This window comes from Podarcis vaucheri (assembly GCF_965113315.1).
Source record: "Podarcis vaucheri genome assembly, chromosome: 4".
In the NCBI taxonomy this organism is placed as follows: domain Eukaryota; kingdom Metazoa; phylum Chordata; class Lepidosauria; order Squamata; family Lacertidae; genus Podarcis; species Podarcis vaucheri.
In genome coordinates, this window is record NC_138762.1 from 49344515 (window position 1) to 49361106 (window position 16592).

The following is a 16592-nucleotide window of genomic DNA, read 5'->3' on the forward strand; positions in this document are numbered from 1 at the left end:
GACAGAAGAGAAGGAAGGAGAAAGAGAGAGAATGGACTGACAGAAAGAGAACAAGAGAAATTGGGTTGGCTGCACCCACCCTTCACATTGCCAACATGTGGACCCCAACAAATTACCCTTGAATGAACACAGTCCTCATCAGAAAAATTGTTCTCTCACCTGCTCTGTGGGCTGCCCTGGGAAGCCTCGTCTATTTGTATCTCTATATTACAGCCTTATCCCCCCCCCCCATTCAAAAGCATGAAGGAGAATTGAACTGGAAAGTAAGTTCCTGCAACATATGAGAATAATATAATACATGTAATTTATGTGTTATACTTTGTATTTGTTTATATGTATATATAATGATAAACCAATAAAAACTCATTGGGGGGGGGGGAGAGAAGCTGATAATGGCAGAATCCTTCTGTGAAAAATGTGTCCTCAGGAATGAAATTGTATTTTGCAGAAACCACAGAGATTATAAATATAGCATTATCATTTTTCATCATGTACCAGTGAACTAAGATGTCTGGTGGAAATTTGATGCAAGGCATTTGTAGCCTTCACATCAGGAAAGGGCTGCCTCACTGTGTTCTGATATAGGATTCTGAAAGTGGGGTGGAAATGGTACAACTACCAATATACACTTTATTTATTCAATTTATATCCCACTTTTTTCTCTCCAATGAGCACAAGGTGGCACACATGGTTCTCCCTCATCCTCATTTAACACCCACAACAATCCTGTGAGGTGGGTTAGCTGAGAGACAGTGAGTGGCCCAAGGTCACCCAGGGAGCTTCATGACCCTAGTTCAACACTAACCACTATTCCTCACTGAAAATGTAGTCCAGCAGCTTAATGTCATAACACAATTACTGCATTGATCTTTGTTGAAGCATGTTGCAGTCATGAGACATTCTAAAGTGGGGATCTGCAGTGTCTGGTTTCCTGGGGGGGGGATGGCATTTGGGATAAAACTGGAGGAGTAGGGTAGAATATTGTTACCAGATGTTCCCTTTTCCCGGGGACAGTCCCTGGATTTACAAATCTGTCCCCGGACAAAATCCATCCCCAGAATGTCCCCTGATTTCATTTAATGTCCCCGAATTTATATTTTAAGTGTTGTAGATTTATTAGTAGGGAAGGAATGTTGTGTGGTTGGTTCAATGGCACAAGACACATCATATGGGGACTTCCTGTGAGGCAAAATGGCGGGCGCCATGGCAGTGAGCAGCTCCTGAAGCCAGCCAGAACCAACTGTGCTACCAGGATGGGTCCGGGCTGCTGAGACTGCCGCTGCCACTGCCATTGCCAAGGGAGAACTGGGGACGGCTGGAGCATCAACTGGGGGAACCGCTGACCTCCCCCCCCCAGTGACCCAAATTGAGCCGGGAGCGAGAGCGCCCTACCGGCCGACTGCCCAGCAGTCCTCTGGGGCCAGAAAAACCCTGGAGCCGATGCAGCGAAAACGAGGAGAGGAGGAGAAGGAAGAGAGAGAAAGAGGAACGAGAAAAAAGAGGGGAGCCTTGACCTTGCCGCGTCGCTGCCACCACCGCCGTTTAGGAGGAGAGGTAGGAGAGGTAGGGCAAGGACACGTGGCCAAGCCCAGGCCCGGCTCAAGCCTACTCCACGGCGGCTAGCGCTCAAAGAGAGCAAGCCGGGGCTCAGAGGAAGGCCGTGTGACAGAGGAGACTACAGAAGGAGCGTCTCCACCCCCATCATTCTGCCCGGACGCTGAGGTCCAGCGCCGAGGGCCTTCTGGCGGTTCCCTCATTGCGAGAAGCAAAGCTACAGGGAACCAGGCAGAGGGCCTTCTCGGTAGTGGCGCCCGCCCTGTGGAACGCCCTTCCAGCAGATGTCAAAGCGATAAACAACTACCTGACATTCAGGAGACATCTTAAGGCAGCCCTGTTCAGGGAAGTTTTTAACGTGTGATATTTTACTGTATTTTTGGTTTTTATGGAAGCCGCCCAGAGTGGCTGGGGAGGCCCAGCCAGATGGGCGGGGTATAAATAATAAATTATTATTATTATTATTATTAAGAGAAGATATTACTTCTTTAAAAAACAAAACAAAAACAAAAACCAAACTTTTTTAATAAGCTTTTTTTCCCTTTACAAAAAAAAAGTGTCCCCGGATTATTTGGGGGGGGGGAATTGGTAACCTTAGGGTAAAATTAAACACATTACTTTCCCATCTGCAGATTCTACTCTGCAAATGTGACCTGCCCCTAGAGAATGAGGGGAGAACAGAATAGTCTGTTCCACTCTGTGACATTTTGACAGAGAATGGAATGTTCTATTCTACCCAAACCTGTGTGAATTGCAGAAGACAGGATTGCTTCTACAGTTCACTGTGGGTGTACACACATTGGCAGAACTCAGCAGAACTGAGACCCTTTGCATATACTTGAAGCCATCCAGTATGCTTTTATTTTTGGTTTTTTTTGGGGGGGGAGAGAGGCTGTAAAAGACATCACTACCACAACAGATCATCAGAGTGTTCACTTCAGGAATGTAATGCAGATTATTTCCACAACCTCTTCCACAGTGAAGCCCTTAGATACTGTTAAGATGTGTTGATAAAAACTGCACCAACTGTTTCATTGATGGTCTTGGAACATATGAGGGTTGGGTTAGAGTGTCTAGTCATATGTAACTTACCCAGTGCTGCTCTCTCCCTCCCTCCCTCCCTCTCTCTCTGTGTGTCTGCTTGATACTCACCATGAAGTTGCTGCAGTAAGCGCCACGCTTTGAACATTTGGGGGGTAAGTGCTGGTACTCTGTACCATTGAGTACCCCCAGAAGAAAGCATTGCCTGCACCGCACTAGTCCTCACCTGGCATGCCCCCAGGTCCTTCAAGGCAGGAATTTGCAAGCAAAATCCTCTTTTCCTTCACAGGGGGCCTCTGTTTATTTCTAGGCTAGGTCCAGAACTTGATGCCAAACAGGCGATTTTAACTATGTTCTGGAAATTCTGTTATGCTCGCTGGAATATACAGTACCAGCCCAAACTCCAGTGGTAGTAGAATTTTGTTCCCCTCTTACTGATGACTGGCAGATGAATCTGGGGAACATATGTGTCAGGGGCTCAGGAACAGAGGTACAGGGGAGAGAGGAAATGGAGAGCGAAGGGGAAGAATCTGAGGGCAGCGTAGGGGAGTATGACAGTGGCCCGAGAGATTCCATGAGCTTCTCCAGCGAATCAGAAGATTCCCAGAAGGAGGCGCCGATGGTCAGGGCAAGGGGGGTCCCAGGGGAGACACACCAGAAACAAGGGGCCAGCGGGGACTCCCAAAGCAGCAGCGGGAGATAAGGACCAGCTTCCCCACCAGAGCGTAGTGGGGGGGAAGAGTCCCATGTGTCAGGGCCAGCGTCTCCTCCAGCAGGGAAAGAAGATGAGTCAGGGCTGACCACGCCTCTATCGGAGAGTGGGGGAACGGAGGGGAGGTCAGGTCCAGCTAGCCTCCCCGAAGGGGGAAGCAGTGACAGGAGCAGTGTAACGGTCAGGAGGAAGGTTGCCGGCTGGGCGCGTGCGCCAAGTTCAAATGTACAGGCGCATGGGACAGCAGAAAACCCGGATTGGGAACCAGGTCCTAAAGCCCGCCAGAGGCAGGGGGAAGACAAAGGGGACTCAGCGTCAGAAGAGTCTAGGAAGGGCAAGACCCCAGCTGACAGGCGGAACCAGAGGAGGAAAGAGCAGAGGAAGAGGTGGAGCAAGGCTAGAGTCTTAAACTGGTGTCTGGGGGGAGACGGAGCTTCGGCGGTCTAGAGTTTCAGACGTAGAGCTGCACGCTGCGGCTGTTAAAGCGAAACTGAACTTCAATAAAGACTTTTGTATATAACAACGAACTGGCATTGGTCCTTTGTGAGCTGGGACCTCGGGCAGCTCTGACAATATGATTGCAAAGGTTATGCAAAGTTGGAACCCCATGCCTTGCCACAAACAGTAGTTATTCTGCTGGTGTTCTATGTCAAAGGAAATAACTGAAACATTGGGAAACAAATTACATATGTTTCTAGACCTGCTTGGAAACTTTCATATGTTTATATAACAGAGCCATTCTAATTGTGACTGTTTTGCAAGTGAATGGATGTGGATCAGTGCACCAGGCCCTTAGCTCTCTTGTCCTTAAAATGCATTCTGTGAAATGAGGTCTGTATCTGTTAATAATGTTTAACCTTTCTAAAGTGGCATCTAAGATTAAAACATGGGTGTAATGTGTTGCTTTTTCATATTATTGTACAGTCTGCTTTAGCTGAATACCTGTCAACACTTAGTGTACTTATCAGATGCATAGCTGTTTTAAATGTAATCTGTGACCATTAGCAGATGCTGCAGCATGCAGCTATATTGGATATCCACCTGTCTCTGGCATGTTAGGAGCCTGAAAATCCTTTCCCAGCTGAGAAAGTGTGAGCGTATGCAAGAGCAATTTCAAAATGTTGCTGCCTCTCGACATAAATATCAGTTTTACTTTTAAGGAACCTTGAATGTTCCCATGAATGCATCTGTTAGTGAAATCTACACAGGACCAAGTTATCTCATCAAATGGCTACAACTTTCCTGATGCTATTGTAAACATCCACAAAAGATAGGTGGCACAGCCAACAGGTAAAACCCAAGGATGAAATGAAATAATGTGCTTTAGTAGAACCAGAAAGATGGAACGCAGGTCTGAGGAAGAAAAAAAGGGAAAGGAAAGTGCCTTGTGTATTTAAAACATTGTAGTCTGGACTTGGCTCAGCAAGTTGGTCTGTAAGATGTAGTCAGCCTTTAATTTAATAACTACAGTGGTACCTCTACTTACAAATGCAATCCATTTCGAGGTGCCGTTTGCACCCTGAAAAGTCTGTAAGTAGAGTGCCACTACTGCACATGCGCGAAGCATGATAGAGTGCTTCTGTGCATGCGCAAAGCATGCAAATCATTTCTGAGCATGTGCGTGGGGCGAACCCGGAAGTAAACACTTCCGGGTTTGCCACATTTGTAACCTGAAAAGCCACAATGTGAAGCAAACATAACACAAGACATGACTGTAAATTGTATGCTTATTTAGAAACAAAATAAGGAAGAGTGTGGTAGAAATATCTTAACCTATTTTTACAGTAACAGTAATTTACACCGCTCTTAATTTATATCCGTTTAGCAAAATGATTATCTTTTATGCATATTCTCACATATGGAAGAGAAACATAACCTAGTTTTTACCCAATAGTTGCATTCCCAGTTGCAATGTACCTTAACTCAGAACATTATGATTAAGTGAGGAAATGCATTTTAAGCAATAAAATCATAATCTACTTCTGCATCTCCATTTATAATTGCATAAAGACAGAGATATTTCACATAAGCTCTGTTTAAATATGCTTAAGCATACACCCAGCAACCGAATTCAATATATGTTAACTGAATTCAATATATATTATCAGTTAATCATTGAACTGTGACATTTCACTTGAGTTTCAGAGTAATATATCTCTTCTTAATAGCAGGTAAGTTGATATCAAACAGATTTTGGTTTGCAATGGAATTGCAGAGCATGCGAGGTGATCTGTCTGTTGCTTTTCTGGTTGTAAATATTCATGTAAGTAAAGTGAAAGAGCTGTTAATTGGCCAATGCACCAGTAAACCAGCAGTCAACATGGCAAAGTTGTATTTTGCATTTCCTCCATCTTATATGTCAACTCTGTATGTTATACTAGAGCAATGAGTTCAGAGAGTACTACTAGCCTGGCAACAAACCCCATTATTGTTTTAACAAAGTGGCCATTGCACAAAGGGGTTGTATTTCCCAGGAATAAAGACTGAAGGAGACATTTGTATACCTTTCAGCACTATGCTTATGGTATCTCAATAAACATCAAGGCATCTACGTCCAAGCAAACCTGCACACATGATATGTAGCAATAGTCTCATAATGGGATTGCAGCTGTCAGGCAGCTTAGCAGGAATGATTTGCCACATTTGCCTTAACAGGCTACTGAAGTATTGACAGCGCAGTTGCTTTGTGCCTTATCACAGCTACACATACCATGAGGCGTAAGGATTGAAAATATACCAAGGTGCTGTCTTTATTATTAGCCTATTTAGTACTTTGAATCCAAAGTGCTTCTTTGTTCTGTGCCTCCTCTGTGCTTGGCACTTCAATTTTTACAAATCAGAGAACTGAACAGCTTGCTCCTATGCATGTTTACTTCAGCCGCACTTTGCCCAATGAAATTGACTTCCGGCTTGCAACTGTGCATGTTCATATGACTCTAGCTCCAGTGGCAGTCTTTTTGAAGCCACCTAGAATCTCCCATATGAATTTGGCCTCTGTCTTATATTCTTCCTACTGAATCAGTCTCAAAGTGGCACCACAGAAGCTGCCTTTGTGTATTCTGCAGCCCTGATCACGCAGCATTCCAGAACATGTTTCTACACTGTCTTTTCTCAGTGTGTGGATGTTTGGGTCAGGGCCAGGGCCAGGAAGATTTGTGACATCAGGAATGACCCCAAAGGCACAGCCCTGCTTCCTCTTAATCACGTGGCGTTGCCGCCATGCAATTAACCTATGAAGGGGGCTACAGTGGGTTGTAGAACTGATTTCATGATCAAACTATCAGGTGTGTGCCTAAATTCAGTTTGAATTGTCAGCTTTTGGCATGGCTAGGTTGACCTTGCTGTACCCAGCACTGGAAGCCAATTTGCTAATACGTTTTGATAGGGTCTGGAGAAGCAAAATGAACACCTTTAATATGACATTGTGCATAACAACACTTTTATCAAATCACCATCTCCAAAATAATAAGAGATTTGCACCTTTAATGATGCTCTGTTGCTTCATTAACAGATAGCACTGTGTCTTCTCTGGGGAAGGAATAAATCCTTATACTTGTGTTTAGAAAAAATGAGAAAGAGAGAAAGATCAGCATGAAGGTGTTATGAGGACATGGATATCCTCCTCCTAATCCACAGCGATTAGTGGCATATCTGCATTGATGCTACTTTGCATAAGAATATCCTTTTGCCCTTGACTTTATCACAGGCTAAACTTAATGGGCCAGGAGCTTTCATTCATTTCAAACTAGGTTACATCCAAGATGAATTTGGCTCTCAAATACAAGACTGAGTGCATGGTAATAACATAAAAAACCTGTAATCAGGAGGACTTAACCATTCTGTCCTAGCAGTCAGCAACCTCCAGCTACTGTAGCGACATTGCATCAAATAACTATGAAATTCTAGGGGGGTGGGGAGAGTCTTGTTTTCATCATAAATACTGTTCTCAAATTAGTATTTAATGGATTTGCACAGAGTTTGGTAGCTGCAGCTTGCAATACTAACTTTTGTAGTGCTTTGGTTAAATTGGTAATCAGCCTAAAAACGTCTTAGGACTGACCCTTTTTGTGTCTTAGAGAAGTGAATGAAAAGTGTATATAGGTGCCTTTGTCTGACGTAATAGGCCTTTCTCTGAGTCTACTTCCTGTCAGAGATGATGTGGGCAGTGTTTGCAGAGAGTGCCTTGTCAGTCGTGGTGCCCTGGTCTGGAGCTCATGTCCTATCTAGCACCAGCTGAAGGTTACTTTGATCAGTGGTGAGAACCACTGATTTGGAAAAACCATGCCTATTTTTCCTGGACCTGACATTATATATCACATCAGGCATAGACAAGTTCAAGCTGTGGCTAAAGGATGAAGAGTGGAGAGTAATCTTTGAATGCAAACCTTTGCAGCAAAAATGGACACCTTTTGATTTGGTATCAACTTTTGGTTGCAAAGGAAGAATTGGGAGGGCATTTTGTGTGGTGTAGTGGTTAAGAGCGGTAGTCACGTAATCTGGGAAACCAGGTTCGTGTCTCCGCTCCTCCACATGCAGCTGCTGGGTGACCTTGGGCCAGTCACACTTCTGTGAAGTCTCTCAGCCCCACTCACCTCACAGAGTGTTTGTTGTGGGGGAGGAAGGGAAAGGAGAATGTTAGCCGCTTTGAGACTCCTTAAAGGGAGTGAAAGGCGGGATATCAAATCCAAACTCTTCTTCTTCTTCTTCACTCCTGATTCTTCCCTTACATTCCCTGCCTTGAATTCAAAGGTCTTCCTTTGCAGAGGCAGCTTCAGTTTAAGTGGTGCCTGCAAAAGGGGGGGAAATGATCACTTGACGGCACATTTAGTGTTTGCTCCTTATTCTTTCCTTTGAAATACAAGTACTATCTCCTGGTGTCATGGTGTCATCAGGTGAGTGGCAGAATGGCAGTTGGGAGGGTCTGTCCAGTTGTCAAAGGGGCCCATGGAGGTGGGTTAGTTCAACATCCATCCTGCTGGCTGGATCTAGTTTTCCATCTGTCATTTAGATTGACTCACTTTATTCTGAACTTATGATGAAATTCTAGCTGCTTTGCTTACTTGTGTGGCTTACTTGGTTTTATAATTATTTTTAATCATCCTTTGTATGGTGCCCTGAGTAAACATTCTCAACATCACTCAAACAAATAAAAAATAAAAGCTCCACATGTTCCTATCAGAATCCTACACAGGCAAGAGATGGAGTCAGGGTGAAAAGGCAAGCAGACACAGTTCTCTGAGCCCACCCCTGCTTCTGCCTCTCTTGGCTTGGCTCTGTCCCTGCCTTGTCACAGTTCAGCTAGAACTGACCCTTCTAGCTTCAGTCAGATTTACTCCTGTGAAGAGCAGCAGGGAGCCTAAACCTGTGTCAACCCAATCACGGCCATGGTGGATGATCTGCACCTAGAGATGGCTGGGCAAAACTATATCCTGCTCTATTATTAGTTCTTGAAAAAGCTTTTGTTGCCAGTGACAATGAGGTGTTTGTTATGATGGGATTAGCTGGTGCTTCGGGACCTATCTCTGTTGTATATATGCCTGGCAAGGACAAGCCATTACTGCATCTTCATGCCTGAAAAAGCTAAAGGAGATGGATTTCTCCAGGTCTTACAACAGGGATCAGGGGTCAGCAAACTTTTTCAGCAGGAGGCCGGTCCACTGTCCCTCAGATCTTGTGGGGGGCTGGACTATATTTTTTTGGGGGTGGGGATGAACAAATTCCTATGCCCCACAAATAACCCAGAGATGCATTTTAAATAAAAGGACACATTCTACTCATGTAGAACCGTCTGCAGGTCAGATTTAGAAGGCAATTAGGCCAGATCCAGCCTCCAGGCCTTAGTTTGCCTACCCATGTTATACAGTGACAAAAGGCACAGAACCTTTGTCCAAAAAGGGGGAACAAACCCATCATAGGGAAAATTTTGTTCTAGCCCCACATCATTGCAGTGTGTACATAATGCACATTATTCCCATGTACAGGCAGCTCCCCATTTGTGCAGAGGTTAGATTCTGGGTAATTGCACATGTCAGTGGTCATGCATAAGCCCATTCCGCCCCCAATCCCCCTCGGGGGCAAAAAGCAGCACACGCAAAAGCGGTTGTGTGTACATTGGTTGCATGCAAAGTGGTCATTCCCTGTATACATAATGCCAGTCATTTCAATGTGTACATGATGCAAATTGTCAAAATGCTAAAAATTGGGCATGGATTCCAAGTTTGGTACTATCGATGCATTGATGACAGCCTTTAATGAACACCATTCTCATACAAATCAAGCCCTGAAGCCACTCTGCTTACTCAATGCCTTTTCGTGGTTGGCAGCTAAATACAAATGGGACAATTAAGATGGTATGTACACAATACTGAGCCAATGGAAATTGTTGTTTTGTATGAGGCATGAGTGCACTTACTATTGCTGAGATACAGCCCTTTCTGGTCAGTTAGGTTCATAGACTTGGTTCATAGAATTTTCCAAATGGGGTTTTTGTTCCCTAGAAGCCCCAACACTAAAATCAAATCCCAGAATTTGAAAGTGGCACAGCAGCACTTTGTGGTCAGCAATCCCTCTGTTTACACAAACTTACCATAACATATCTTGGACTTATTTTCCTAAAATCTGGCAGTTTTAGAAAAATAAGCCTGAGATATAGAATTATTAATGGTTTGCAAGAAGGCACTATGCAAAGAGCTCAACTGCATAAGGCCCTTATAAATTATGTGAACCTAACCATGACTCTTGACTGAGAGTTTGCCAATTGATGCTAAAGTACAGTCTGTAATGCATTTCACAGTAGGTAAAACTGTGTGGAATACAATGCCATTTCTGTCTTAGAGTTTACATAAAGCTCCTATGTTTATATAAACATATGACAAACATACTATTCTGCTCCCATATAAGATTTGGAAAGTCAAACAAAGAAGCTCTGCTTTGCCTTCATGACACAAAAGATATTGTCCATAACCCCTTTTAGCTTACCAGCTTCTTTCAAACAACTATAACTTCCCAGATATACTTTGCATTTTGAAGGCCTTGTTGACATACTGCTAGGGTAATATGTCATGCATCATGGATCTTGGCTGGGTTCCTAAAGGCGTTTCATCAAAGGAAGATGACACTGAACCTCATGGATTCTACTGCCCCTTTCTGCATTTATATATTTAGAAAAAGCTGAGCTGCATATTCAGCTCTTTTGAAAACATATATACTGTAGTCCCTTTGCCAAAAGAACATACGTATTTGTCAGAATTTAAACCTTTGAAATAGTGCTTTCCTTCTATTTTCTTTCTTGACATGCATTTCCTTGGTTCTTCCATGGCTATTTGTGCTAAGCTAGTGGGAATGAGTGCTGTCAAGAGCTGCTATGGCTTTTACTTGGTGATTTAAAGATGAGGGACAGTCACTCATCTTCTTGCATCAGGACAAACTTCTGTCTTCCTAAAAACATCATGACCAGAAAAAGTCTCAAATATAGGATCCAAAGAACTAAGTGAATACCTAGTTTGGTCCTGTTTGCTGTCTTTCTTAGGGGGGATTGGGGGGCAAGTTCCTATTAGGAGGCAACTGGCTCAGCAGTCTTTTGTAAAGGTGACAAGGGAATAGAATTATTTCATATTATTTTATTATTTTATTTCTACTTGATTTCATTTTTTTAAAAAAGTTATTTCATTTTCCATTTGCCTGAACTGCATTCATGTTGCTTTTGTTTTTCATGGGTTATTAGTTCATTTGTTTTTGTTTTTCATTCATTTTCTCTCCCATTTATTTCAACAGGAGACCCAGCCAGTCTTATGTTGCCTAGAACTTTGGTGTTTTCCATCCAAATGTCATGAAATTTGCAGCCATTCCTGCATCAGACCTCCACATTTCAGATAGATGGGACAACATACCTCCATTTTATAAGCCCAAATTGATATCTGACAATTTCATTGCACTTTTTCTCCCTTCCTCCATCCCTAAGAACTCCTTATGAGCTGAACACAAAGCTCTAGCCAAGGTAAATCCATGCAACTAGAAACAAATGACTTGAAATTAAGCAAACTGTCATTTTCATTTCATTCATTTTAATTCCCATTTGTTTCCACTATAAAAGCAACTGAAACAAATGGGGCTTCTTTTCATTTTTCATTCTTTTTATTTTTTTAATGAATGCAACCTCTAGACCCTTGCAGTGAAATGCACATTCTAATGCAAAATAGTATTGGTTTTGGTTGCCTTGACAATAAGGGTGTATCCCTTGTTCCTACAGCAGCACATTAGCTGCCTACCTAAACCTGCACCCAAAACATAAAGATGAAATCGCAGTTCCACTATGTGTCAAATAAAAATTGTGATTAGACTGCAGTAGGCCAGCACTTGGTCAGTGTTGCAGCCAAGGTCAGGCTATGACTGCCATGACTCTCCAAAGGTCCTCTTTGTGCCTTTGTGCACCACCACCCCTTTAACACAGACGTCAGGGTTTGAACTTGGGCCTTTCTGCATGCAAAGGATCTGCTCTGCCTCAGAGCTATGGCCCCTACCACCGCCAAAGTCACTGTCAAGAAGCAATGCTAGGGATGTCTGAAACACTGTGTCAAGGTCTATAGAATTTAATCCCAGCTCATTTCCAGTAACCGTTCCAAGTCTTTAATTTGAAAAGGATGACTAACAGATTTCCAACGAGTCTTTTTTGGAGGGGCCAGCACTGCAGAAACTTGGTTTTAATTTAAAGGATGCCCCTGTCAATGCAAAGTGGCTGTTAATTACTCTCCATATTTTATTCATGGTCCCTTTAGAGACTCTTTATATGAAGGCAATCTAAAGACAACATAAATGAGAACCTTGCATAGCATTTTTTCATAAGCTGCGGTGTTTTCTCCTGTCATTTCAGCATTGCAAATCTTTTGGATCTCAAGCGTGCATAGGAATGCCTGTAGCGAGAAGAGGAACCGAGTCAATTATAAATAAATATAGGCAGCTGGGAGCATTTTTCGATAAGCAACAATAATTTTAAAAAATCTCTCCTGCCACAACGCCCCCTTTTATTTTATTTTGTCTTTTTGTCTTCTGTTTCTTTGTTTGGAGGTGAGCCGGGTGGTGGTGGTAATATATGAACCTGATTTACATCTTGTAGATGCTAGTTGTAGGTAACTGGCAATGTTATTTGTTAGGTGTGGGAAAGGTAATATTAGGAATGGGTGGATCAGTTTGGCGCTTGATTTGTATTTTTTATTTGTATTAAAAAACTAATAATTTTATGCAAGAGATGCTATCTGTGCATGAATATATACCACCCAGAACACAGAGAGACATAATTTTTTAAAACAATAATAATGGTTGAGGTTATTTATTCATGAGCTACCTCTTTGCCACCAGCAACATACAAAAATTGAAGATCAGGGTAGTTTCTACAACAGTGTGATAGAAATATACCTGCATGGTACATAAATGAAGGATTCATCTAGAGCAGTGGGTCTAGAGCAGGTATGGTCATGAGGCCATACCAGGTTGGTTGCAGCAAAGCTATTGCTGCCATGTTGGATTCCAGCTTAGGCTGACCAGACCACAGGAGCACTACATGCATGTCAGGACTAGGAAATACTCTTCTGATGAGATGCTTATGTTATCCATTTTCACAAGTGCCACAATGTGGCAGGAGAAAGGCGTGAGACATTTTTAATACTGTGCATATTGTTGGCTAACCACAATATGCTTTTCTAGCGCTATTAACTATAAATCAAAAGTGAAAATGTGAATGTAGGTCCCATGTTGCAGCTTGGGAGTCAGAGACCTCACTCCTGTCCGCAACCATGCTGCAGCATTCTGCACTAACCAAATAACTCTATTCAAAGCAGATTTCGGAGTTTTCATTTCTTCCTTGTCTTTCATCTGCATGTTAATTAGCCAGTTGTTAGCTTGAAAAATTCAAGCATACTTTTGGTAAATTGCCTCATGTAGGATAAGAACTAGCATAGTGTAATGGTTAGGGGTTTGACAGTGAAGAGCTGCTTTGAAATCTTCACATAGCCATGAAATTCACTGGGTGACCCTATACCAGTTCCTCACCATCTCCCAACATAACTAATTCTTGCAGTACCATTGTGATGGAAGGGCTGAAGACACCAGGGGTGGCCAGTTTTGGTGTCATTAACCAACATGAACAATGGTCGGGAATGATGGGAGCTGTCCATAATATCTATGTGGGCTATTACTGATGTCTTCCCTCCCTAGATAAGGGACAATATTTATTTGCAGTTTGAGCTTTCTTTGCCTACTCTGAATAGAGGCAGAACTGTGCTGCTAAGAATTTCTTGAGGCAAAACTAAGAGCTTTTTGTAATTCTTAGGGGAAAGTTTGGAAAGCCAGTTAAATTAAATAAAGATGGTGTTCATAGACTTGGGACAGTTCTTCTACAGAGCGGTGTAGCTGCCCTAAGAACATTTACTTATCTGGGCATAAATAAAGGATGATTGTGGGAAATTAGAATGTTTTGGAAACCTACGCATTACTCATGAAGATTAATTACAGAGCCTTCTCCCATTGAACTTAGTGCAAAAAGATTCCGTTGACGCTTAGCAAGCAGACTGCGCCCACAGTTGGCTTTGTTTGTCTTGTAATGTCAAATAATCTTTCAGACACTCCATCGACCTAGTATATTCCAGCCATCATTTATTCATCTCTCTTGGCTAGACTCAACAGAATCTTGCTGTGAGTGTAGTTGGCCAATATTTTGGAAGACACATCTCCTTGGGGCATGGTGACCTGTGGTATGGAAATAATGCAAGCTAAAGTGATATAACCATGGTTTTTATTTACTGTCAAGGTGGTGAGTGGCACGGTGATGTTTGTATTCTTATCACCGCGTGCTAACATACCGTATATATATTATTGTGAAGCTCACTGGCGTAACAGACACGGTTTCAGCAGAAAGATGAAAATAATGGCTAGAAGTCACTTGCCTGAATACACACTTTGACATATGCAGTAACAATAATCAAGGTAGTACATTTTAGGTAAATGCATTACAATTGGCATGATAGCCTAATTGCAGAGAAGGACTCACTTTTGTCTGACATAACAACTAGGGTTGTCTTCTTGTAGTGATAGTGTCTCTACTTTACACACAGAGATGCTGTCCCTCCCATTCTGTTCTTCAACTGGTCACAAAATTATTCAGGATGGTGCGGGGAGCCAAGCAGACTGTGAAGAGCTTCAAAAAAAATATATTTACACGCCAGCCCAATCTCTTAGTGGTGCGAGATTCCAGGGGTACCAGCCGTATTTACCAGGGTCTGTGTTTCCTTTAAAAATGAGACACAGTGGAGACTGTAGTGTCTTTATGAAATATGGTTTATTTATACATATATATATAACATGAGCCTAAGATGGAGGGGCTCCAAGAGGGTCCTGTTTCTCCCATTACTTCCTCCTTGGATTCACATTGCTCTGATCCCCCCTTTTCCAGCTTGCAAACTGCTTGCAAACTGCAACTCTTTTTCCTTCTGCTTACATCATCACCAGCTGCAATACCAAAGTAAAAACTCTGCTTTTGCCTCTGATATCTGTCTCTCAGCTCAGGATGGCTGGCATTATTATTTTTCTTCCGTCAAACCTTTATTGGCGTCACTTACAAACATTCAGAATAAATAGGCCAATGCGATCTCGTCGCCATTTCAACAGTACAGTCATTTGCCAAAGGGAAGAAGAGGCGAGCAATCTATTTCACCTCTGTGGGTCTCCAGCAAGGGCAGGGTCCTGTAGCGTACTTCGGCGGCAGAAAATCAAATAGAGGAACTTAGCTACTGTCTTGGTGAGCTCCTGGTCTCTCCCCTGTAATAAGAAGCGTATAACCTCTGTCTCAGGTTTCCATATTGGAATACATAGGTGGTCTAAGAATTGTTGGCAGAGATCATCATACATTTTACATTTAAGGGCCATGTGAGCTAGAGTTTCCACCAGGTGGGCATCACACGGGCAGATCCTATCTCCTTCTGCCATACCCGCAAACCTACCCCAAAGGAGGTTAGAAGGATTACAACTGAACCTAGCCAGCGAAAAAGCCCTTCTTTCTTGGGGGTTAAACAAAAAATGTAAATAATTAAGGTTAAATTCCTTCACCCAAGAGAGTCGAAAATAAAGAGGGGGACATGTTTTCCCCACAGCTGAGATTAGTTCCTGGCGATCTATGTCCCACAGCCTAGTTTTTAACATGGGCTTGGTGACTGGAAAAGCCACAGCACCCAGGAGATCCTCTGAAAGCCCAAGTTGACGTATCTTTGTGCAAAACAGTTGTAGCCCTGGGGAAGGAAAGGAGTCTGACAGAATTTCGCATATTCTTTGCCTGCTAGTGTCTCATTTAATGGTTCACCTACCAGGCCATGACTAGGCTTTGTTCCCCTAATAACCCACAGTCAACAAGCTATCACCAGGCTGGCCTGGCTTGTATTTTAACATAAGCTGCATCTAGGGCTTCAGTGTTTGGCACAATTTCATTGCCCAAACCTTCATTCATTCTAACTTTAATTGGACTCTGGAATTTAGGGTATTTTGCATCCCACAAACTCATAACAATATTCTCAGTAAATGAGAGGGAAAAAAAGGCAAATGAGGTTCAGGTCAAGGTCCATATTACCTGGGTCAAAATCTATCAGAGGGGGCATTCCAAAAGTGGGTGGACCAGATCCAAAGGTAAGTGGGGGCATACATGCACACAACACATGCCCTTAAGACATACACAATCACACAACACACTTAACACTACCACACATCCTAAACACACATACAGTTCACACACCTCTTGCTCAGCTGCAAGTTCAATGTGGAGATGCTATTTAGTGTGACAAAATTAACATAGACCAGGATTCTCATAGACCAGGATAATAGTAACTTGCTGCATGGAGTGCAATTGAAATGTTTGTTAGAGTTGCTATTGAGTTGTCTGTTTTGCTTTGAGCTGTGGCAGGGAAGGGGAAGTAGGCAGACGAAGCACTTCGCCTGTGTGCAGCTCTTGCCCTGCCTAGAGCTCTTCTTCCTTGGAGTTATAAAGGGAGATGTGGGAAGTGTATCTCTTCTGATCTTGACCAAATGTTGACAATGCTCCTCTGGTGATCCCCAAGCTCTCCAGAAATGCTCCCATGAAGATGTCTAGAAACTGTTTCAGAGGCTGAAGCTTAGTGAGGATTATTTCCAGATACTATGTAGTTGGGGAGAGGCTCCCCCCACCAAGGATATCACTTAGGATAACTCACCAGGGATAATGTCCCCACTGCTACTACCTTTGCTACCACTACACTTCGTGGAGGATATT

General features: G+C 43.0%; 1 long non-coding RNA gene across 2 annotated transcripts in view; it reads left to right on the forward strand.

The window, feature by feature from the left end:
* Positions 1-12367, forward strand: part of LOC309531395 — a 46622-nt gene extending 34255 nt beyond the window's left edge. The window contains exons 1-3 of one of the 2 annotated variants that reach the window (XR_014219291.1): positions 2350-2405; positions 11081-11303; positions 12177-12367. This is a non-coding gene — a long non-coding RNA (uncharacterized lncRNA). Of the gene's footprint in view, positions 1-2349; positions 2406-11080; positions 11304-12176 lie in introns of those variants that run through there. The other variant, XR_014219290.1, reaches the window with a different exon arrangement.
* The last annotated feature ends 4225 nt before the right edge of the window (positions 12368-16592 follow it).